Below are 22,577 nucleotides of genomic sequence, written 5' to 3' on the forward strand. Positions count from 1 at the left end.
AAATCTTAAGCCAAACAACACATACATTAATCTGTTGTGACCCAGAATGCTGCTTAGGCTAAGATGTTGATGCTCTTTTGTGCTGCTAATGCCAGAGTTTTGTTATTCTTAACTTGATTGTTTAAATCTGCTTTATGTTGTTTTTACCTGTGAGTGTTAATTCACACTTGCTGGTGACTTCTCAGTAGCCTTCTTCCATTTGCAAAGCACTGTGTCATGCTCTGTGGAGGCTAGAAGAAGCTGCATGGAGGAGGATTCCTGCCCTCAAAAAGTTTAAACCTGGTGATGGTTAATAAGTCTACCAGGCTTCCTGGGTGGGATGGTAGGAGTGGTGAAAAGGAATTCATTCATTCATTCTCCATATATTTTTGTGGAGTGTCTACAGTGTTGCAGGCATTATTCTAGGCATTCAGAATTCATCACTGAACAAAACAGTAAGTGTATAGAGCTTATACTGTTGCGTATTAGAAGGTGATACATGTTGGCAGAGACAAATAGAGCAGGGTGAGGGGAAAGTGAGCATCTTCTTTTGGATTTCTTCTATATGCCAGATATGTTACAGATGCTATTGATCATCAGTATAACTCAATCCTGGAAAAATAAGAAAATCTGGACTCAGAGAAATTAGGAAACTTTGATCTTTATAATACAAAGGCCACCATACCACTGTACCATGTTATCTCCCTTTAGAAATGCTAAAATAAACACACACACAAAGTTCAATAGAAGAAAATGAGAAAGCAGTGAATTCTGAAGGGGCTTTGTGGAAGGCTTCATGGAGGAGGTGGCATTTGAGGTGGGTCTTAAAAGATAAGCAGAAAGAAGAGGGGAAAGCATGATCATCGAAGGAACTCTGAATACATGAATATATATCTATTTCTTGGCTATTCAGCTCAAATCCATGTGATTGAAGGTTTTGCTATCTCACACATAAAACTCAAAAGGTTTTCCTACTAAATGAAAACTTGTTTTCTAAAAGCCAGCTTACACTCCACAGCACTACAGCATTCAAATAAAATGCAAAGAACATAAAGCAATACTCTCATAATAAGGAACAGAGCTGCCAAGTCAGCATGTTAAACAAAAAACCAAAAAATATATAAAGCAAACCCGTGGCTCTGAGCCAGAAAGATCTTTCCAGAAGAGGCAGCTGAGCCTCAAGCCTCCCCCAGTTGTACTCTATCAGATGGCTTCTTGCCAGCATAAGTCCTCAGATCCTTGGGAAGGTCCCAATGTGACCGTCCTTGTTCATTCATTTTATGTCACACAGCTCTGCCAGTGGCTTTTCCCATTACGGAAATTGGGGCAATTTTTTTTCCAGGACATATTTACTAACGGTAATGCTTTGGCTGTCTTCCATTTTCTGAACGGAGTGCTTATATGCATTCCACTGAAGAATGTAAATTGAATTTTTTCCATTATCTGACCCATGTTCTTCTTAAATCTGATGGGATTTTTTCCTAATATTTCTAATAATGGTTTTCTTTGTTGATTGAGGTGTAATATACATATAGAGAAGTACAAAAATGAATTCTCACAAAGTAAACACCTGAGTAGCTAGTACCCAGATTAAGAAACAGAACCTTCCCAGCACCCCAGAAGACCTCTCATGTCTCTCCCCATCACTCTCCTCCAAGAGTAACCACAATCTGATTTCTAATAGTGATTAGTTTTGACTGATTTGAACTGTATATAATTAGAAATAGAATAATGTGTTATACACTTTGTCTTGTTGGGCTGTTTTTACTCTGTGAGATTCATCCATGTGGTTGCTGTTGGTTGCAGTTTGTGCATTCTTGGGTGTTACAGTACTCTGTAGTGTATCCATTGAGTTAACAGACTACATTGTGTCCATCCATTCTGTTGTTGATGGCATATAGGTTGTTCCCAGTATGGGACCAACGCACTTAGCTGATTGCTGTAAAAACAATTTATGGGACTTGCACGTGACTGATAATAAAAATTGTTATGCTTATATGTTAACGGATACTCTATCATTGCAAGCAAAATTCAAATGTAAAAAATTTTGTACTAGAGAAAATAAGGTGTATATCAGTCCCCAGTGGATTCCCAGAGCTGATTTCATGGTGGAAGCAGATAGCAGAGGGGTTCAGCAAACATTTGTTTAGCATGTAAATGAACTTTACAAATAGGCAAATTCTATCTTTAGGTAAGAAGCCTACCACCTAAGAGGCCATTTTACTAATTGGTGAGCTATGCAGTGTGGGTATTCCATCAAGGACTGAATGATTGTCAGCAGAACTATTGTAAAAGAATTTCTGCAGTGGGTGGGAGGCAGGTAGGACTAGATGACCTTAATTCTAAGTGGCTAGGATTCTATTTAACATGTTGTAATTACACAAATAATGTCACTCTGGGTGAAAGTCAGGAAGAACAAGGGAAAACAAATTGTTTCGTCTTATTTTTTGTGTTGGGGTTATTGGTTTGGTGGGGGTTTTTGGTTTTTGTTTTCTGGTTGTTTGTTTTTAAGTTTTGTTTTTTTTTTCTTTTCTGCATTAGATACTTTCCCAGGAGCACCAGAAGAAGCTGGTGTTTCAATAAGTAGCAGCTTTCAGTATACATTTATTTTGCTGAATTTTCATGTTTATTTTGTAACAAAGGCCTCAATAGTGATGTCACATGGCTCTAGTGGTATTATTGGTTTTACTCAAGGCAGGACAGCATTTTTAGGCAACACAGGACATCATACCATAAAGAGCAGAAATTCAGAAGCCAGATAGCTCATGATGAATCCTGACTAATTCCACCATTTATTAACTGTGTAACTTTGAGACATTTATCCAACCTTTGGTTTCCTTGTCTGCAAAACGTGGCCAGGAATGCTACCAACCTCACAGAGTCATCATAGGGATTAATATATGTAAGGCACTTGAAATAATGCCTGACACATTGTAAGCAATCGATTAGTATTTGCTTTGTTTGTAAGAACTACCACTTGTATCGTAGACATTGGTTAAATACTACCCAACTTATTCAGTTAATATTTGTTAAAATGTTTAGGGTTGATGACATGCTGTAGGTGTTATTTATTTGGTCTTAACACAGGGCAATGATGTGATTTCCCTTTTCTTCCATGATTAAATACGTGGACCTTTGAAAGTAGAGGTTAGGGAGGAGGAGTATGTGTACCCAGCAGGCAGACTTCACTTGCAAGCGGAAGAGAGACTGTAGAAAACTCCTGGGGATCTCCACAGTCAGAGCCTTGGAGGACTAGAGGAGACGAGTCCCAAATAAAAATAGAGTTCACCCCTGAGTTCTAGAGAAGGCTAAAATTTGCATGGATAAGGCGGTGTTCCTTCACTTGTTTGTTCATTAGCCATTCATTCATTTCTGTACTCTTTTTTTTCTGCCCTATAAAGGATTTACCACCTTAGTATTCCTTCCCCAATTCCTGATCAAAACCTTCCAGAGCATTTAAAACTCTGGCATTTAAATCTGTTTGTAAGAAGACCTTGCTCTCATTGCTGGCTTTTTATCTGTATGTACTGGAATTAAAGCATCAAAAGAAAGTGACCTCTAACAATTCAGAATTGTACCAAGTAATAAACCCAAGATGAACCCTAACTTTACAAAAGTGATTTTCTTCCTGCTCATCAGATTTTGATAAGGTACTTCTGTAAGGAAAAGCCACTGAGAGGAAAGCATCGTTATTTCCCTGCTACTTCTCTGGATTAAAAAACAATAATAAGCAAGCCAGATCACAAAGTAAAGTATACATACATATTTCTACATGCAAATTTAAAATGTTTGTAGTTTTAAAAATTAAAAGCATAATCAACACAAAGATAAATTGAACAATGAAAATTAGCAGCAACTATAACAAATTGTTTTTATAAAATAATCTCATAAATCATTGAGAAAAAAATGTAGACTTTGCTATTTGATATGAATAAGAAATTCACAAAATGCCCTATAATTACTTAGCTGATATACCAAGAAAATGTTCAACTGCCCTAGGAATAAAGAAATGCCAATAAAAACTCAAAATAACATTTTCTGTTTATTAAAACAGCAACTGTTTAAATGATAATGATGGAGTAGGCAAAAGCATCTATGGGAGACTCAACTGGTCTTTAGGATTTAGATTAACAGTAGGTGTCACATAGATGTTTATTCCTTTAGATCCAATAATCCCACTTCTGGAAGTCCATTTTAAGTATTTAAAAATCTGGCAAAGCTTAGTCAACAAAGATAGCCATCACAGCATTGCTTAGATAGTGAAACATTTTAAATCACTCAAAATTAGAAGATGGATTATGTATTCCATTCACTTCAGCAATGAAAAATAATGTTTACATAATTTGCAATATAAAAGAGTTCTGCAATAATGTTAAGGGGGCGAAGCAGGTCATAAAATATAGCGTGATTGCAATTATGTAAATACTAGGTATGTGTTAAAAATCTAGGCATCACACAAAAAGGCAAAAGAAATATATTGAAGTAGCACATAAACAGTTGTTTCTACGTGTGAGATCAAGTACAAGGTTTTCCTCCTTTTGATTTATCCATGGGTATATATATCATCCACATAATCTGTAATAAGGATGTTTATCTATTATATTGGCAAAAATGTTTGGTAATTGAAAAAAATAAACAAATGAGGAAAATATGGGAACTTTCATTTTCTCTCCCAGCAGAGTAGAACAATTTGTTTTTTTGTTTTTTTGTTTTTTAATTTTTTATTGTTATGTTAATCCCCATACATTACATCATTAGTTTTAGATGTAGTGTTCCATGATTCATTGTTTGTGCATAACATCCAGTGCTCCATGCAGAACGTGCCCTCTTTAATACCCATCACCAGGCTAACCCATCCTCCCCCTCTTTCCCTCTAGAACCCTCAGTTTGTTTTTCAGAGTCCATCATCTTTCATGGTTCATCTACCCCTCCAATTTCCCCCCCTTCATTCTTCCCCTCCTGCTATCTTCTTTTTTTTTTTCTTAACATATATTGCATTATTTGTTTCATAGGTACAGATCTGAGATTCAACAGTCTTGCACAATTCACAGCGCTTACCAGAGCACACACCCTCCCCAGTGTCTATCACCCAGTCAGCCCATCCCTCCCACCCCACCCCCCACTCCAGCAACCCTCAGTTTGTTTCCTGAGATTAAGAATTCCTCATATCAGTGAGGTCATATGATACATGTCTTTCTCTGATTGACTTATTTCACTCAACATAATACCCTCCAGTTCCATCCACGTTGTTGCAAATGGCAAGATCTCATTCCTGTTGATGGCTGCATAATATTCCATTGTGTATATATACCACATCTTCTTTATCCATTCATCTGTCAATGGACATCTTGGCTCTTTCCACAGTTTGGCTATTGTGGACATTGCTGCTATAAACATCGGGGTGCACATACCCCTTCGGATCCCTACTTTTGTATCTTTGGGGTAAATACCCAGTAGTGCAATTGCCGGATCGTATGGTTGCTTTATTTTCAACTTTTTGAGGAACCTCCATACTGTTTTCCAGAGTGGCTGCACCAGCTTGCATTCCCACCAACAGTGTAGGAGGGTTCCTCTTTCTCTGCATCCCCGCCAACATCTGTCTCATTTCCTGACTTGTTAGTTTTAGCCATTCTGACTGGTGTGAGGTGGTATCTCATTGAGGTTTTGATTTGGATTTCCCTGATGCCGAGCGATATTGAGCACTTTTTCATGTGTCTGTTGGCCATTTGGATGTCTTCTTTGGAAAAATGTCTGTTCATGTCTTCTGCCCATTTCTTGATTGGATTCTTTGTTCTTTGGCTATTGAGTTTGATAAGTTCTTTATAGATTTTGGATACTAGCCCTTTATCTGATATGTCATTTACAAATATCTTCTCCCATTCTGTCAATTGTCTTTTGGTTTTGTTGACTGTTTCTTTTGCGGTGCAAAAGCTTTTCATCTTGATGAAGTCCCAATAGTTGATTTTTGCCCTTGCTTCCCTTGCCTTTGGCAATGTTTCTAGGAAGAAGTTGCTGTGGCTGAGGTCGAAGAGGTTGCTGCCTGTGTTCTCCTTTAGGATTTTGATGGACTCCTGTCTCACATTTAGGTCTTTCAGCCATTTGGAGTCTATTTTTGTGTGTGGTTTAAGGAAATGGTCCAGTTTCATTCTTCTGCATGTGGCTATCCAGTTTTCCCAACACCATTTGTTGAAGAGACTGTCTTTTTTCCATTGGCCATTCTTTCCTGCTTTGTCGAAGATGAGTTGACCATAGAGTTGAGGGTCCATTTCTGGGCTCTCTATTTGTTCCATTGATCTATGTGTCTGTTTTTGTGCCAGTCCCAAACTGTCTTGATGATGACAGCTTTGTAATAGAGCTTGAAGTCTGGAATTGTGATGCCACCAGCTTTGCTTTTCTTTTTCAACATTCCTCTGGCGATTCGGGGTCTTTTCTGGTTCCATACAAATTTTAGGATTATTTAGAACAATTTGTTTTATCTGAATTGTGGCCACCTGTTCTGTTTATAGAATGTAGATGCTAAATCCGGTGTCCTCCCAGCCAAGGCTCTCCCCTGCTATAGCATCTTGGCCTACAAGATCAAGTCTGAAAGTCATTTGAGGCCATATTAAAAACTAAAAGGAAACCCTAAATATTTAGTGCTTGATTTTTTGGGAAATTTAATCTTCTTCCAATCAAGTCTGAGAAATTTTTAAATTCATTTTTCTAAAACATTAAATCCAATTTTAGTTGTATTGCTGATTAAGTACCTTATGATTTTTGAGATCACCATGCTTGAGAAAGCATTAAGCATATTCATATTCAGGGATTGTGGGCCTAAGTAATATTCTCCTCCTTTCTCATTTGTTGTGTGAACTGCCCTTATCAAGAGCAGACTATCACTGGAAGGTAGATAAAGAAAGTACTGCAGTATTAAAGCTTATAAATGGCTAGTGACTTACTTGCAGAAGGTTCCAGGCTGACTTCTATGGCATGATGGGCTCTGTGTGTCATCAAAACCTCCTAAGATTCTGAAGCCCCAGTTCTGTGGCAACCAGGGACTTGGGACCTGGCATTAGGAAGAATACATGTCTATTATGTTTTATCCTTGTGAGCCCATCTGATGGCCAGGACACTGGTCAGGTCATGTGTTGTGTGTGTCCAGCATATCATGCTGCTGACTTCTTGGACTCTAAGTAAGGTCCCAACCAAGGCTGGTCTTTACCGCGAGAGGTCCTTATTAAAACTCAGTCCCTACAATTTCTCCCCTTTGCAATCTTTCTTCCAACAGAGCCCAATTCTTTTTTTTGTTTTTTAAAAGATTTTATTTATGTATTTGACAGAGACACAGCAAGAGAGGGAACATAAGCAGGGGGAGCGGGAGAGGGAGAAGCAGGTTTCCCACTGAGCAGGGGTCCCGATGTGGGCAACAGAGCCCAATTCTAAAGTAGCTATTCCTTTAAAATAAAATATAAGAAATAAATTTTGGTTAGTGTAATAATGCTTATGAACCTCTCTTGGAGGGTTTATATTATTATAAATTATTATATATAATATAATGCTATACAGAACTATTATAATCATGTGTTTAATATTATGCTGATTTTAAATATTAGTCCCAGAAAAATGAAACATTTCAGTGGAATTTCAGACCTTGTTATTAACCAATGGGGGAGAGATTTTAGGAGTCTGAACTTCCCACATATCCCATATCACACTCCAGTGACTTACCAGGCTGGCTTAGGCTGAAGGCTGTACAAGATATCTTAATTCCTAATTTTTCAACATGGGCCAAAAAAAAAAGGAGCAGTCAAGAATTTCAGATAACTATTGTGGATTCTAAAATCTCTATCAAGCATTCATCCCTGAAGAAAGCTGACCTTTTTTTGTTTCAGGTGTCATTTGTCTTTTCAGCTCAACACTTCAGGTCATGAGTATTTGTCATATTGTTCAACAAAAGTCTCTGATTGACAGAAGCTCTCTGGAACAATGCTAGTCTCTAGAATTGAAATGAGAAAAATATAGTTTTAGTCTGGACTGTACCAGCCATCAGATAAAAATAGTAGGTATTTTGATTCCGTGGTTCAGAAGTCACATATCATTCAGCCCTCAGTTATGGACTGGGAGGAAGTTAATGACTGGTGTGTGATGGTTGGCCTCTTCTTATCTGGGCTCATCTAGTCAAAGACCAAATGTGACATTTTCATTATCCAAAATCATTTTACAGGAAATAATTTTATAATAGCTTTGTCCGGAATTATCATTTTGTCAAACATCCACTGAGTTTTTTGTTCTGTTTTGTATTGTATTGTAGGCAATTCAGTTGTGTCTCTTTAATACTGATTCTCTGTCAATTTTGAGATGTGATTCAAGCAGGCAGCACATGTTATGGAAAGATTACTGGATGCTGTGGATCCAACTTTGTGACTCTGGCAAGTCAAAACTTCTGACCTTCAATTTCCCTTGTCCATAAAAAGAAGATCCACCGTCTGTCCTACCAATCTCATAGGGTATGATGAGGATCAAACGTAATGATACATGTTAAGGTACTATAGAGATAGAAAGTATTAATAATAATTAATAATAAGAAAAAAGTTGAAGGAATTTTTATATAAATTTATCTTTATAGTATAACTAGAGCTGTAGTTCTTCACTCATATGCTAAATATAGTAGGTTTCAATTTTGGTTCTGCTGCTAACTAGACATGTGACCATGAACATGCTATTTAACCTCTCAGACTTAGTTTCTCCCCCGGTAGTGCCTATTACTTAGGGTTTTTATGGGTGTTAGGGACTATAATGCATGTAAAGTATAGAGCAATGTGTGTGACGGCTGCAATTACCATTATCACTGATGTGGGTTAAAGTCTCACCAACCAGTCTAATAATTTTGATCATGGTTAATGGCCATTTTGGAAAATTATGGGTAAGCAAAAGTATTTTTCCTTGAATCAGGGTTAATGTTCCTGAGTAATTTGAATTATTCATTAATTATTTTTGCTGTATCCTTTATTTGACTAGAGAAGTATTTATAGGGACTATTTAATGGTCATATCTTTATTTTAGAGAGAACATTTCTTTTAGGTATGGTTATAGTTTGTTCCACACAAAAAGTACCATCGCAGTGTATTTGATTTTTTTTCTCTTATTTGCATTTATTTATTTGATAAATCCCCTATGAGTCAGGCCTTATGTCTGGATTAACTCCAGCGATGTAGGTGCAGACTGGAAGCTGGCTATGGTGAGAGGGAAGGTATCAAGGAGAGCCCCAAAACTGTCTCTTTGCCTAAGCTATTTCAGTTGACATGACTATGAATAACTCAGGAATAGTCTGAGTTGGAAGTGGGAATTATGCCCTGTTTGTTCCAGGGGCAGCCCATCTCAGGTGTTTGACCTCCCCAGGGGGGTACCGAATCTCCCCGCCCTCACATCATCCCAAGCTCTTTGCAATGCTTGGGTAGTCAACTGCCAGGACAACTCCAACCTGTCTCCTGTCCCATCCCACCTACACACCTGCAGCCAACCCAGAACCAAGTCAGGGTTTTTTGTTCCAACTAAAACGGCTGATTAAATTCTCATTTCTATGGAGCAGCAGCTTAGAGTGAAGAGAAATAAATGTTGGCGAAGACACATTTAGACATTAGAATATAGACACAGACTAGGAACTTTCTAAGAGCTGAAGGAGAATATTCCAAGTACTGAACATTCTATTTTTTCATTATTACAAAATTAAATTTGGAACAGAATAAATTGGGAGATGATTTGCCTCAGAATATGAGTGTGACTAGAAGTTGAAATTTGAAATTAGTATTACAAAGCAAATCTAATCACAGTTTAAAATATGAAATAAGAATACTTCTAGATCACTTCAGAATACTGAGATAAGTACATGTAGATTTTATAAAACTCTACGATAATATTCTTTTATAATATTCTACCATGATCTTGTGCCTCTATTCTAATTTGGAGGCCTTAGTATGAATGTATTAAATCATTCCTGAAGTTTTGCAAGTGATCACGCTGACTTAGGGTAAAGAATGGAATGTTGGGTTCCATTGTTTTCTATTATTAACCAAGTGTTTTCTATTGTTTCTATTACCAGAAACAAATAACTAAAATCAATTTTCCATATTATTTTCTAATAATTCCTCAAAGCCTGGATTTGTCGTCTTTATTCCAGCAAGGAACCTAGTTTGGTTCAGGAGGTAGTCACGTTAGAAAGAAGGTGATCGAACACTGCTCACTACCCACCTCAAGTTGTATTCTGGGTAGGATTTACATCCAAATATGTGGAATAATAGACCAGGCCTTCTCCTTTTTATAGTGTTATTTTTGGGATAGAGAATCACACATCATTATTCTTATCAGCTGATATGTACTGATGCCCTGCCGTATGCAGGATTATATAAGATACAGACATAGAAACCTGCCCCTAAATTGTATGCTACTGTGTTCATTCCCTTGAAACTTTGTTTCTAAAATGGATATTTTGAAATAAATGTACATCAAGAGAATTGCAAAAAGGGTCAAGTAATCTACAGAATGATATTCATGTCAAATGCAAGGCAAAGACAATATTTTCTTTTCTGGGAGTTGTGTATATTTTGGTTCATTTTTTTACCCTCTTGGTACACAAAACCAGGAAGGGATATTTAACTGGAATAGTGCAAATGTTCCCGAGTTTTCTTTATCCCTGAGGCTAGCAGCTTAGTGGCCCCTAAAAATATTTATAAAAACTGTTTTCACCTTTTTCTAATAAAAGCTGGGTAGGTTTTTTATTTGATGCAATTTTTAGAGTATGGGAAAAGGGGAAGGAGGGAGAGGTCTGATGGATGGTTATGTGAAATTGGATATCAGGATTTTATTGTACCTGAGAAAAAAGCTACGTAATTTTCCTATGTTCGATTGCTATTATTGCTTTATAGCTCTTTACTCTGGTGAATTGGCAAAAAATATTGAGAAGTAGGAAAGGCTCTTTATTTAGGACCATGTCATATGCTTGGGTCAATTTGAAGATGAAATTATCAGAAGTAATATTATGTTTCTCACCATGGCAGTCAGCCAAGTCATTGGAATTGCTTTTAATTAAACCCTAAGAAGCTCTTACAGAGGTACAGAGACCAAAGCAATCTCTTTTTTTAATTGAATGGACTTTGTTGGCCACAAAACCGGCACTCAGATGTACACACTGTGGAGAGAGGCAGAGAGTCATCCCATTTATCCACCATGTTGCCCTGTGTCCCAACATGGTAAGCCCTTCCTTCACACTATGTAGTTTCCTTAACTGTCTGCATACCTTATGCAGCCCAGTACAATGACCTGCTTTGCAACGGATGATGATAAAATTAGTCCATGCATCATCAAATATGATTGCCTGTATCTCATCAGGTGATTACCCCTCCACAGTACTCCTCTCCGTCTTACAGCTGATGGAGTGTTTACCACTATTGAATGGTCTTGCTCTTTTGCTCCATGTGCTTGTGAGAGTCCCTCTATTTTGTGTTGCACCTCCCCTAGGAGGAAGCTAAAAACTCTTTCCCAACTTTCTTTTTAGCAAAGGCACAGGTATGTGTCCTACGTTCAGTCCTAAGACATCTTTCTAAAGAAAGTGGGAAAGCAGCCCTAGCAATAGCCATTTCCTACCTAGCAAAGACAGTGGTGAAGGGATCTCGCTTTTGAAGAGTGGTGGTGAAGGTTCTGGTCTTCCATCAGTGGTGGAGTTACGGTATCAGGGCCAAAGGTGGTGGCTATGAAATCTTTGCCGGAACACCCCATAGTGTAGTTCAGATATTAACTTCCTCCATGTAGGCTTTAAGCCTGATCCTTTGATCTTCTCTCAGAGATACTGTAAGCTACTTAATATCCTTCAATAAATTCCTTTTCTGTTTGAATTGTCTCATGCTCTTTTGTATGCAACTAAGAACTCCAAGAGACTTATGGATGGAGGATTTTTCTAAAACAAGTATTTTTATTCAACACTACCATTTTATAACCCTGCCTGTGCCAGCGATTTGCATTTAATGCTTAAAGGACTTCTTCTGTTTTTTCCCCTCTCTGTGTCTCTAAAACATATTTGAAGAAATTTAAACAACTATAGACAGTTTTACATGATATCCAGAGAGTGGATGCCTATGAGCATTGTTAATCAAACCATACATTAAAAAATTTAAAAAGAATAAAGTGAATAGTCACAGTAAGAGAATGGGAGGATGAGGAAGGAGAACAACAGAACAGCATGAAGAGTGTTGGCAGCATAAATATAAGGCTGTGACCTTACTCCATACTAGCATTTTGTATACTGAGTAAAGAGCCCTAAGTACTGCAGTGTAGAGGGGAGATTAAAACTAATATGAAATTTCAGGACAGGGGAGGAAGGTGTGGAATGGAAATCTGAGAAAGGACTGCACATAAAAGTAGATTGCAAATCTGAAGGTAAAGGGCTTCTTCAGAGAAACCATGAGCTCAGGCCCTGGACATAAAAGGGAGCAAGATCATGTCTTCAGTAGGGCTCCTCCCAGGGTATAAGAGCCTTCCTTGAAGTGTAATCTTGCCAAAAACAAAACAACACACACACACACACACACACACAAATCAATAATATGTGCATTACTCCTATTATGTAAGCAGCTGTTCTTCCTGGAGTGAGTCCTTTGGCTTAAGGATCTCTGTTTTAGTTTTGCACATTGTGTGTCATTTTCTCCATCATCATCCCCCAAAGTGTATATCCAGTGCTCCTCTTCATGGGCTATTTTGCTAGGTCCACTCAGAGCAAATCTGAAAGAAATTGTTCCTGCCTACAAGGAGTTTACAATTCAGATCTCAAGGAAGCTCCCCTATCCCTCTCTTCTTCCCCCTGATCGCTCATGGTAGAAACCCAGTTTACATCCTGGCAGGCACTGGATTGAGATGGTTGGAAAGTTGAGATCAACCCTTCCCTACCTTTCGTTCCTTAAATACCAGTGTTCTGAGAACATCAGAATGCTCTTTCACTGTTCATATTTTCCTGTTGTTAGTGATTTTAAGATGAAACACAACAAAATTCTAAGAATGACATATTTATGAATAATCAAAGGAACAACATTGAAAGCTATTTTCACCTCTTCCTTTTCTAATAAGTATTAGATCCAAAAGAAACTTAAAAAGGAAAACAAACATTGTAATTTATTACTATCTTTGATATGCAACAGGTCGGTTTTGATGTTGTTCATACGTCTAATTTAATGCCAAACTTTAAACTTCACTCAAAGTTCTCTGAATGCTTTGATCCCCCAGAATTATTGCATAGAATAGAAAAAAGATCTCAAGGAAGAACAAAATACTGATCTGAATATTCAGTGTATATAGCTTTAGAAAATGAAAACATTTATGGATTTTAAAATATGTTATCCCTTGCCTGGTAAAATTTTCTTAGAATACATTACCCAACAGCAACCTATGACTAAAAATAGTAAATGGAATATTCTTTTTTAAAAAATCGCATGTTTAAGTGTCCTGCATCAAAACCTCCAGTCTGGAGGATCAAACATCTGCCAGAAATCTTAAAAATCAAAGATTATAATAAAACACTTGTCCTAGTTCCCTACGCATGGAAATTGACAGGTATCGAGGTGGGTACACAAAGCGCAATCATTCACATCCCTTTAATAAGCCATCTGTCTTTTACGAACTTTATAATTTATTCTTTCTGATTACAAGGAAATATCTCTTACTTTTTAATGAAACGTATAGAAAAATATAAAATTTAACATTTTAAATATTTCTTTTTTTGTGATTCTATTAGATGTAGAGTACATGTAGTTGAGATCATACTGTGTATACAATTTTATACCATGTGTTTTTTCTTACTATAATGTAATGATTTCTCTATGTGTGTTCTCTGTGTATATGTTCTCTATGTGGTATACACACATACCCCATAGTGTGCTAAGCCAGTTTCTACGTTAGAGATTTAGGTTGTTTCCAGTGTTGTACGGTTATAAATAATACTGCATTGAACAGCTTCATGGGTAAAGTTTCCTGTTTTTTAGAGTTCCACTTTAGGAAAGAGTCTGAAAGTGGATTACTGCATCATTTAGTAGGAATGGTGTTAGAGCTCTTGGCATGTACTGAAGATTATTTCCTTAAACCCTCAGATAATGGTACCAACTTAAATTGCTATCAGGGGCTTATCAAAAAGGACAGTTCATGAGATTCTATTACCAGCGTCTGTGCTGTCTTATTGTCCTATGCTCCTCCCCCTTTTAAAAAACTGAAGTTCATATCAAGGTATGCTGTGAGAAAAAAAACATACACAACTCTCTTTGTAGAGGCATTGTTGAAGACATGGTCTGTCACTTACTGACTCCTTAGGACAACATTGAGGAGAAATTGCCCTCAGGTTTCATTGACAAGGAAAGCTGTGCCCTGGGAAACAACTGGTATCCGTAGTCCCATGAAGCCCTGGAATTGCATGTATTTCTTTCTTGGACCACGAGGGGTTTCAGAAGCCAGGTTGTGGCTCATTTTCTAGCCTCATGGAAGACTTAGTCTTTTTTTTTTTTTTTTAATTTATTTTAATTCCAGTATAGTTCTCATACAGTGTTATATTAGTTTCAGGTGTACAATATGACTCAACAATTCTGTACACTACTCAGTGCTCATCATGGTAAATGTACTCTTTATCCCCATCACCTATTTCACCCATTCCCCCCACCCACCTCCCCTCTGGCAATGATCTGTTTGTTCTCTATAGTTGAGAATCTGGTTTTCTTTTTGTCTCTTTATTTTGTTGCTTAAATTCCACATATGAGTGAGAAGATATGGTATTTGCCTTTTCTGACTCATTTATTTCACTTAGCATTATACCCTCTAGATCCATCCATGTTTTTGCAGATGGCAAAATTTCCTTCTTTTTTATGGCTGGATAATATCCCAGTGTATGTATATATACATCTTCTTTATTCATTCATCTATTGATGGACACTTGGGCTGCTTCTGTAATTTGGCTGTTGTAAGTAATGCTGCAATAAACATAGGGGTACATATATCTTTTTGAATTAGTGTTTTCCTATTCTTTGGGTAAATACCCAGTAGTGGAATTACTGGATCATATGGTATTTCTATTTTTAATTTTTTGAAGAATCTCTGTACTGTTTTCCATAGTGGCTGCACCAATTTGCATTCCCACCAACAATGCAAGAGGGTCCTTTTTCTCCGCATCCTCACCAACACTTGTTTCTTCTTTTTTACTTTAGTTATTCTCACAGGTGTGAGGTGAGATTTCATTGTGGCTTTGATTTGCGTTTCTCTGATGATGAGTGATGTCGATCATCTTTTCCTGTGTCGGCCATCTGGATGTCTTCTTTGGAGAAATATAGTTCATATCTTCTGCCCATTTTTAATTGGATTATTTGTGGTATTTTTGTGGTAAGTTATATAAGTTCTTTATGTATTTTGAATATTAACCCTTTATCAGATATGTCATTTGCAAATATCTTATCCCGTTCCATAGGTTGCCTTTTAGTTTTGTTGATTGTTTCTTTTTCTGTGCAGAAGTTTCTATTTTGTGAATGTTAAGTACATCAAGACTGGCAGATGCCAAGGAACTAAAAATTCACCACAGTCTTCTCCATTGCACCCCCTTCCACCTTCCTTTCCCAATATATGGCTCCTTTGCTGGGTCTGTCTTCTTTTTTTTTTTTTATAGCAATTTGAGAATTCTGCAACAGTGGACTGACTTTTCATTTGTGAAATGAATTTCTGTGTTCAGTGTGTATCAATGAAAAAATGAACCAAAAATTAAATTTACCAGAAACTGGCAAAAAAAAAAAGTTTCTATTTTGATTTAGTGCCAGTAGTTTATTTTTTAGAAGGCTTATTCTTTGAACTTATTTTGGCTTTGATTTGATTTTCTTACCTTAAAAATAATTTTTATGTCATTAATTATATTTTTAACCTGCTTTAAATTCTTAAAGAAAATAGATGTGATCTAAATTAATTATTAAATAGTTTTCAGTTAAGGGGCACCTGGTTGGCTCAGTTGGCTAAGCGACTGACTCTTGGTTTTGGCTCAGGTCATGATCTCAGGATTGTGAGATGGAACCCTGCATTGGGCTCTGCGTTCAGTGGGGAGTCTGCTTGAGATTCTCTCTCTCTGCCCCTTTTCCTCCCCTCTGCTCACTCTCTCTCTCTCAAATAAATAAAATCTTTAAAAAAAATAATAAAAAATAGTTTTCACTTAAGAATTTGATGATGAAAAATATTGTTGCTTTAAATTGTATTTTATTGAATCTTTTTTGATCAAACAGTTATAGTTCCTCTTTAGCAGTTTCTGATTTGTTTCCTTTGCCCATTTATCTCCTAAGGTCTTATTTTTCCCTTGATAATTTTTTTTTTCATATGACCTCACTGATATGAGGAATTCTTTTTTTTTTTATTATGTTATGTTAATCACCATGCATTACATCATTAGTTTTTGATGTAGTGTTCCATGATTCATTGTTTGCGTATAACACCCAGTGCTCCATGCAGTACGTGCCCTCTTTAATACCCATCACCGGGCTAACCCATCCCCCCACACCCCCTCCCCTCTAGAACCCTCAGTTTGTTTCTCAGAGTCCATAGTCTCTCATGGTCATCTCCCCCTCTGATTTACCCCCTTCATTCTTCCCTTCCTGCTATCTTCTTTTTTTAACATATAATGTATTATTTGTTTCAGAGGTACAGGTCAGTGATTCAACAGTCTTGCACAATTCACAGCACTCACCATAGCACATACCCTCCCCAAAGTCTATCACCCAGCCACCCCATCCCTCCCACCCCCACCACTCCAGCAACCCTCAGTTTGTTTCCTGAGATTAAGAATTCCTCATATCAGTGAGGTCACATGATACATGTCTTTCTCTGATTGACTTATTTCGCTCAGCATAATACCCTCCAGTTCCATCCACATCATTGCAAATGGCAAGATTTCATTCCTTTTGATGGCTGCATAATATTCCATTGTATATATATACCACATCTTCTTTATCCATTCATCTGTTGATGGACATCTTGGCTCTTTCCACAGTTTGGCTATTGTGGACATTGCTGCTATAAACATCGGGGTGCACGTACCCCCTTCGGATCCCTACATTTGTATCTTTGGGGTAAATACCCAGTAGTGCAATTGCTGGGTCATAGGGTAGATCTATTTTCAAGTTTTTGAGGAACCTCCCTACTGTTTTCCAGAGTGGCTGCACCAGCTTGCATTCCCACCAACAGTGTAGGAGGGTTCCCCTTTCTCCGCATCCTCGCCAACATCTGTCGTTTCCTGACTTGTTAGTTTTAGCCATTCTGACTGGTGTGAGGTGGTATCTCATTGAGGTTTTGATTTGGATTTCCCGGATGCCAAGTGATGTTGAGCACTTTTTCATGTGTCTGTTGGCCATTTGGATGTCTTCTTTGGAAAAATGTCTGTTCATGTCTTCTGCCCATTTCTTGATTGGATCATTTGTTCTTTGGCTGTTGAGTTTGATAAGTTCTTTATAGATTTTGGATACTAGCCCTTTATCTGATATGTCATTTACGAATATCTTCTCCCATTCTGTCAATTGTCTTTTGGTTTTGTTGACTGTTTCTTTTGCTGTGCAAAAGCTTTTCATCTTGATGAAATCCCAATAGTTGATTTTTGCCCTTGCTTCCCTTGCCTTTGGCAATGTTTCTAGGAAGAAGTTGCTGCAGCTGAGGTTGAAAAGGTTGCTGCCTGTGTTCTCCTTTAGGATTTTGATGGACTCCTGTCTCACATTTAGGTCTTTCAACCATTTTGGGGCAATTTTTGTGTGTGGTGTAAGGAAATGGTCCAGTTTCATTCTTCTGCATGTAGCTGTCCAGTTTTCCCAACACCATTTGTTGAAGAGACTGTCTTTTTTCCATTGGCCATTCTTTCCTGCTTTGTCGAAGATGAGTTGACCATAGAGTTGAGGGTCCATTTCTGGGTTCTCTATTCTGTTCCATGGATCTGTGTGTCTGTTTTTGTGCCAGTACCATACTATCTTGATGATGACAGCTTTGTAATAGAACTTGAAGTCTGGAATTGTGATGTCACCAACTTTGCTTTTCTTTTTCAACATTCCTCTGGCTATTTGGGGTCTTTTCTGGTTCCATACATATTTTAGGATTATTTGTTCCATTTCTTTGAAAAAAGTTGATGGTATTTTGATAGGGATTGCATTCCCTTGATAATTTGTATGACTATTTTGTGTAGTAAGGCTATCAAGGCTATCAGTCTTTTTCATAATTTGTTGCAAATAATTGCTAGTTTTCTTTTTTTAAGATTTTATTTTATTTATTTGAGAGAGAGAGAGAGAGAGAGAGAGAGCAGGAGCTGAGGGGAGGAGCAGAGGGAGAGGGAGAAGCAGACAACCTGCCAAGCAGGGACCCCGACACAGGACTTGATCCCAGGCCCCTGGGATCATGACCTGAGCATAAGGCAGATGCTTAACCGACTGAGCCACCCAGGCGCCCCACTAGTTTTCTTTCTGATTTTGTATTATTTTTATCTTTAAAAAGTTCCCTTGTTATTTCATCACATTCTCTACAGCAGGCTTTAGAGGCACTCAGGCCATGAACTGGTGGATAGTAGAATTGATAATAGTAGTATTATTTGTAATTTCTGTAAAACCACTTACAGTCCAGTATTAGTCATCTGTTAAACTCCACTGGCTTTACAGACTACTCTATGCCAGTGCCAAACTGAATTAATTATTGCACCTTATTATGTTTGGGGAAGGGATGCTTAGTTACTGTCCTTTTACCAAAACTGCCTAAGCAATCCTTACTATTTTATTTTTCTGGGTACACTTAAAATTATTTTGCTAACATCTCCCAAATTTCTTAAGCATTATGTATTTTATTAAATCTGTAAATTGACTTTGGAAGAATAGACATCTTTATAATATTCTGCTTTCCATTCAAGAATGTGTCTCCATGTATTCAACTTTTCTTTTAAGTATTTTAGTAAAACTTTATGATTTTATTCATTTAGTTCCCACAATACTCTGGCTAATTTTACTCTTGGGAATTTTATATCTTCTCTTGCTTTTGTGAATATGATCCTTTGCCATTATTCTTTATAATGATTATTGTCAATATATAGAATAGCTATGGATCTTTGGACATTTACCTATATTTAGCCATTTTTTGTAATTTTTTTCTTTGTGTTTATACATATGGAGTCTTAACAACTACATATAATGATAGTTTCTTCTACTTTTTTCCTATGATTATTTCTTAAATCTTTGGTCCATATTTTTATTCCATTGGCCAGTGCTTATAAAACCAAGGTAAGTGATACTGGTAATAATGGGCCTCTTTTTTTTCATTCCTGATTTTAATGGGAATGCCCCCAGTGTTTCCCCAATAATAATACGGCTGTTGGCTTGATATAAATACATTTTTGAGAATATATTTTCCTATACCTAGATTTCTAATGAGTCAAAAGTGAGTGTGAAATTTTAAGGATTAACATTTCAATATATATTGGGATACAGTCATAGGACTTACTTATATTACCATATGATTATTATGAAAACAGTTCTTTTTTTCTTTCTTTTTTTTTATTTATTTGACAGAGAGAGTGAGAGAGCACAAGCAGGGGGAGCAGCAGAAGGGGAGGGAGAAGCAAGCTCCCTGCTGAGCAGGGAGCCCGAAGCAGAGCTTGATCCCAGGACTCCGGGACCATGACCCGAGCCAAAGGCAGGCGCCCAACGGACTGAGCCACCCAGGCGCCCCTATGAAAACATTTCTTAATACTAAACTATACTTTCATCCTGATAAAACTAATGAGATGATGGTATACTGTTTCTCTTTTCATTGTGTCAAAATCAACTTGCTAACACGTTATTCAAGATTTTTGTATCTGTATTTGTGATTGAGATTGGTCCTTAGTTTTTGTTCTTTTTGTATTACTGCTGTCAGGTTTTTATACCATGGTTTTCTATTTTCATAATTAATTGGATGACTTCCAATGTTTTTTTTATCCTTCAAAATAGTTAACATAGTAGCAATTATCTGATCTAATAAGGTTGAGAAAATAATATTGTTTCTATTTCTATTTATTTATACCCTGAAACACTCCAAGAAGAACTGTTTTCTAAAACCTATAAGGGGATAAAGTATAAGTAGGACAAAATAAGCATTTGTAGAGAAGGTTCACAACTTTCACTAATACTAAAAATGGAAAGAGAAGTTCCCTTGAGATTACTTAAAGGCCATGCTGCCTGACCCAGTCACCAAAGCCCTCACAACCACCCCACACTAATGAGGCTGTGTGTGTGTGTGTTTTTTAAATAATATCCTAAAATGACAGCTGATGGCATAATATCAAGGTACAATTAATAAAATTGGGCAAGTGCAAAAAAAAAGGAAAACCATCTCAGGTATTTGCACTCTCCCACATGGTCTGCCCAACACAAGAGATATAACATTCAGAGTATCAAATGGATGCATTGCCTGTTCTTTGGGGCCTTCATAAATACTCTTTTAGTAACAACAGCTTTTTCTGAGGAATGAGCAGTAGAACATTTGAAGTTATAATCACTCTCTGCCAAGAATCTGTGGTGCAGATTTTCTGTATCGATGCCATATGCTTTGAAACTCAACCAAGGAGGTGCTGATCTGCTGTCTTCCCTCAGGCCACCTGCCTGACCCGTGGCTGCACCATGGGTCTGAGCGGGGCCCCTCATTGCTCCGTCCTCACACCCAGCTGCACCTGTGAGAATCTGTAGATTGACTCTTACATCAGATGGCCTTCTACCTTGCACTCTCTACCTTCCATTCAAGCCCTTGAAACCCCTGTTTGTCATCCGGCTGCCCTGAATTGAGTATCTCTTGTTTTGTCTTGCACAGAACCACTCCGCCCTTCCTCTGGGAGCCACATCCTACCCTTCTGTTGTTAAGTGACCCTTTCTCAGGTTCTCTATGGTCCTGGTGGGCATGTCCATCGGGGTGCCCTTGGCCCACTTCTCTACCTGTCATGTGCCCCACGCTGGGCCATTCAGACTCTCCTGAGAATCCCAGGCTAGTCACACAAGGGCTAAAGGCAGAAGCAGCTGAATCATTCCAAAGACAGAGCCCTAAAAGAGGCTTCTCAGAGTTCAGCAATCTCCTGGCTCCTGTCTTTCCCAGACCTGGCCTTTAGTTCTTCCTGTGGTTCTGACTGACTCACTTTTCTTCCAGTCTCTCACCTTTTTTGGCCCCAGTTAGTCTCAGGTTCCTTTTCTGTTGTTTACAGACTACACTGTCACAGGCCTCATATCTGGATTCAAGCTCTGTGTAGCCCCTTTGGATTGTTGTCCCAGTTGTACTGTCTGCTGGCTTATCACCTTGGCTGCATTCCTGGAAGCTGTCAGGTCACTCTCCATGCTCCGCAGCTTGCAGTCCAGGCCTGCCCCCCATCTAAGACCCTCCCTGGACCTTAGGGCCCCAGCCCACATCAAGGCTTTTTTTCTCCTGGCAGAGGAGACCAGGCACAATGCTCCGAATGCCTGGGGGATTTCACCAACCTGAACTTTTATCACATCTCTGCTGTCCACCGGCCTGTGTTCTAAGCAGAGTTTTGCCAGCTTGCTGCCCTTGTTCTAAGGATCCTCAATAAGCGCCTTGTTTATATGCATATGTTTCCAGATAAGAGGAAGAGGTGGTGCCCACCATAGAGACAACTGTGCCTTTGGAGTCCTACCCAGCCTGAATGTCTACTGTCCCTGGGACCCAGGCGCCCTGCAAGAACACATGTATCAACCTGTGATGGTGGCATTTCAGTATCCTTTTTTCCTGGCAAGAATCCGTATGTTCTCTGTAAATAAGAATATGGAGGCCTGACTTCTCTGGGACTCTGAGGTCTCAGCATGATAACCTCTAAGACCACTGCCTATTCCCACTGATCTCTGAGCTGGTTGTCCCAGGGTGTCTGAATCTTGTCTTCTTCTGGAAAGGTGGTACATGAAAGGCAGCCTTAGAAATTGTATTTTACCAAAGTGACATTTGGCCTGTGTGTTAAGTTACAGCCATCTTCTGGTGTCTTATGAACACTGTGTTCTGTGACTCTTGGCTTAACCTATCAGGATGGTATGCCAAGGAAATCTCTTCACTGAGCATTCTGAGAAATAATGATCTGGAATATCTTCTACTCACTTCTTTGCCATTTCTGCATTGCCTCTTGGAAAACCTAAAGAGATGTGTTTTGGGAATCTCTTTGAAGGAAATCCTGGGCCAACTTCTGTTCTTCCAAGGGGTCTCTGAGCCTACATCCCCAGAAAGCCTTTAGAAATGAGCTACTTCTTTTGGAAACAGGAATTTCATGGCATTAAGGTGACCTCTGAGGTGGTGAGTCCGAGGGACAAGATGGAGCCCACCATACTTTTAAGGCACCTGGTAGGAACCTGACTCTGCCTCTTGTGGGATAAATGAAAAGGGAGTGGAAAGAAGGGAAGAAGCTTCTTCCTCGGCAGGTCAGAGAGCAAACAATGGCTTCATAGCCTCAAACACTAAACTTTTGGTAAACTATAGCTAAGTCCTTATGCCAAAATGAGACTTCCTACTCCCTCCCTTGGAATTAACAATAACCTGGGATGAGCTTGATTTGAGTTTTCATCAATAGTAAAGGT

General features: G+C 38.2%; 1 long non-coding RNA gene across 1 annotated transcript in view; it reads left to right on the forward strand.

Moving 5' to 3' along the window:
- Positions 1-21,493, forward strand: part of LOC135365253 (uncharacterized) — a 222,854-nt gene extending 201,361 nt beyond the window's left edge. Inside the window, exons 4-5 of the long non-coding RNA XR_010412888.1 lie at positions 15,189-15,360; positions 19,545-21,493. This is a non-coding gene — a long non-coding RNA (uncharacterized LOC135365253). The remainder of the gene's footprint in view (positions 1-15,188; positions 15,361-19,544) is intronic.
- Positions 21,494-22,577: the final 1,084 nt, after the last annotated feature.

Source organism: Mirounga angustirostris, unplaced genomic scaffold, assembly GCF_029215605.1.
Source record: "Mirounga angustirostris isolate CCGP_5_RB_7025 unplaced genomic scaffold, mMirAng1.0.hap1 SCAF_7, whole genome shotgun sequence".
Lineage (NCBI taxonomy): Eukaryota > Metazoa > Chordata > Mammalia > Carnivora > Phocidae > Mirounga > Mirounga angustirostris.